Source organism: Suricata suricatta, chromosome 1, assembly GCF_006229205.1.
Source record: "Suricata suricatta isolate VVHF042 chromosome 1, meerkat_22Aug2017_6uvM2_HiC, whole genome shotgun sequence".
Lineage (NCBI taxonomy): Eukaryota > Metazoa > Chordata > Mammalia > Carnivora > Herpestidae > Suricata > Suricata suricatta.
This window is the reverse complement of record NC_043700.1, coordinates 83,768,198-83,771,490: the sequence shown is the minus strand read 5'-3', so window position 1 is coordinate 83,771,490 and position 3,293 is coordinate 83,768,198. Positions and strand designations below refer to the sequence as shown.

The window sequence follows — 3,293 nt, the reverse complement described above, 5'->3', positions numbered from 1 at the left end:
GCAGTGAAAGATACATAGTCACAAGCAAAGGAAATATATATTCTGTGCTTTTTCAATGTTTCAGATCTATACAGGGGACTATGGAAGCAGGTAAAGTATAAAGCTAAAGACTTAGCACTGCATTAATATAGAACACTAAATAATCATGGAGATCTAAAAATATGGGACAAATACTGTAAGCCGGTAAGATATTTCTGAACACTCATGCTACCTGTTTGAATTAGAATTTTAATTGAATTAGCATTATCACACAGTATACAGCCAAAGTTTTACAATTTTTATTAAATCTAAACAGCAAAATATTACTAAGTATCTATTATAGGCAAAGTTTTTATTAGTCAGTGACTCTGAATCAATTTATGCCCTTGTTGGTTTATTCCCTAATGATTAGTCATGTGTATAGTCATGAAATTCAGATTGAAAAACAGCAACAGGAAAAATAGCAAACAGGTGTTTATGAAAGTATAAGGGAGAAATTCATTTTAACTGAAGTTCTACAAAGATTTTATCTGGAATCACAGCCAATCTAGGTTTTGGCCCAACAGGGAAAAATCTTGAAAACCCAGCATGTTAGGATGATCAGGCTTTCTTCTGTCCACAGATAGGACACAATAAAGATTTGTTTGGGTTTCTTATATTGCTTTAAATGTGTGAAGATAGAGGCAATGTGGAAAATGATTCAGAAAGACAAAATAGAAAGTGGATAGTTAAATCAGGAGATAATTAGGATTAAACTTGAAGCATTGCATTACATATGGAAAGGAAGAAAGCAATTTGAGTTTCTCATTAGTCTAGTTAGTCTTTTATTTTTCTCCTGCTGTATGTATATATAACTTGATTATTAAACAATCACCACTGATACCCTTTCTCACATGAATGCTGATGACTATCAAGGCTACATATCTGCTCTAAGCCTCATTATTCCATTCCAGACAGAACTGTATGTTGGGTAGCCCTATATAAAATCCAATAGGCCAAAGAATCCTTCAGATGGCCAAAATTTACATCATCGTGTTTCTCAGAATTTTACTTCCTTATTACCTGCATTTTATTTTTCAAAGAGATACAAAATTTCCCTTTTCTCTGTATAATGATCTATCTAACCAGTCAAAAGCTGAATATCATAAATCATAACTCCATCATATTCACATCTTTAAAAATGATCATTAGTGTTAAAATTAGGTTATTAAATTGTTCACAGAGAGAAAAAAATAGTAGCATCATCTCCAAGTAAGTTCCTTAGCCAAGTATAAACAAAGAAACCAATTATGATTAATTTCTAATTCCTATTTCATAGTCTGATGCAACATATTTATAACTTTTGCTTTATTAACTAAGCTTTATTGAGAATCACACTGCTAGAATTCCTAGTCATTAGCAGACAGTGTACCTATTTTGATGAACAAGCAATAAAAAATGAATACCAAGAAGCAAAGAAAAAAAATAGTATAATTGAAAAGAAAATAACAAGGAGATATCAATGGTGATACCACGTTCACGTTCGGCTTTCAGTTTATCCAAGACCCAGGCATACTTGAAGGAGCCCTTTCCCATCTCAGCAGCCTCCTTCTCAAATTTTTTGATAGTTCTTTTGTCGATCCCACCACATTTGTAGATGAGATGTCCGGTAGTGGTAGACTTGCCGGAATCTACATGTCCAATGACGACGATGTTGATGTGAGTCTTTTCCTTTCCCATTTTGTTTTAGGTTTAGTGGTGGTTTTAACGACACCTGTGCTCTGGTGGCAAACCCGTTGTGAAAATTTGAGACCAGTAAGTATTATGTGACCATACTGAAGCCCCGGGACACAGAGACTTCATCAAAAATATGATTACAGGCACATCTCAGGCTGACTGTGCTGTCCTGATTGTTGCTGCTGTTGCTGGCGAATTTGAAGCTGGTATCACCAAGAATGGGCAGACCCGTGAGCATGCCCTTCTGGCTTACACACTGGGTGTAAAACAACTTATTGTTGATGTTAACAAAATGGATTCTACTGAGCCACCTTACAGCCAGAAGGATACGAGGAAATCATTAAGGAAGTCAGCACCTACATTAAGAAAATTAGCTATAACCCTGACACAGTAGCATTTGTGCCAATTTCTGGTTGGAATGGTGACAACATGCTGGAGCCAAGTGCTAACATGCCTTGGTTCAAAGGATGGAAAGTAACCCGTAAAGATGGCAATGCCAGTGGAACCACACTGCTTGAAGCTCTGGATTGAATTCTGCCACCAACTCATCCAACTGACAAGCCTTTGTGTCTCCCCCTCCAGGATGTCTACAAAATTGGCGGTATTGGTATCGTCCCAGTGGGTCGAGTGGAGACTGGTGTTCTCAAACCTGGCATGGTGGTCACTTTTGCTCCAGTCAACGTTACAACTAAAGTAAAATCTGTTGAAATGCACCATGAAGCTTTGAGCAATGTGGGCTTCAAAGTCAAGAACGTATCTGTCAAAAATGTTCGTCGAGGCAATGTGGCTGGTGATAGCAAAAATGACCCACCGATGGAAGCAGCTGGCTTCACAGCTCAGGTGATTATCCTGAACCATCCAGGCCAAATCAGTGCTGGCTATGCACCTGTGCTGACTGTCACACCGCCCACTTCACCTGCAAGTTCGCTGAGCTGAAGGAGAAGATTGACCGTCGTTCTGGGAAAAAGCTAGAAGATGGTCCCAAGTTCCTGAAATCTGGTGACGCTGCCATTGTTGATATGGTTCCTGGCAAGCCCATGTGTGTTGAGAGCTTCTCTGACTATCCTCCTTAGGGTCGCTTTGCTGTTCGTGACATGAGACAGACGGTTGCTGTGGGTGTCATCAAAGCAGTGGACAAGAAGGCAGCTGGAGCTGGCAAGGTCACCAAGTCTGCCCAGAAAGCTCAGAAGGCTAAATGAATATTATCCCCAATACTTGCCACCCCAGTCTTAATCAGAGGTGGAGGAGCGGTCTCAGAACTGTTTGTGTCAATTGGCCATTTAAGTTTAATAGTAAAAGACTGGTTAATGATAACAATGCATCGTAAAACCTTCAGAAGGAAAGGAGAGTGTTTTGTGGACCATTTGTTTTGTGTGTGTGTGTGGCAGTTTTAAGTTATTAGTTTTTAAAATCAGTACTTTTTAATGGAAACAACTTGACCAAAAATCTGCCACAGAATTTTGAGGCCCATTAAAACAAAAGTTTAATGAGAAAAATAAAAAATAAAAAAATAAAACTCTATCTCAGCCAGGCAACAGCAGCCATGAAATCATGGGCTGAATGTGTGTGTGTGTGTGTGTGTGTGCGCGCGCGCGCGT

General features: G+C 38.9%; 1 pseudogene; it reads left to right on the top strand.

The window, feature by feature from the left end:
* Positions 1–1,813: 1,813 nt before the first annotated feature.
* LOC115293107 lies at positions 1,814–3,041 on the top strand (annotated as a pseudogene).
* The last annotated feature ends 252 nt before the right edge of the window (positions 3,042–3,293 follow it).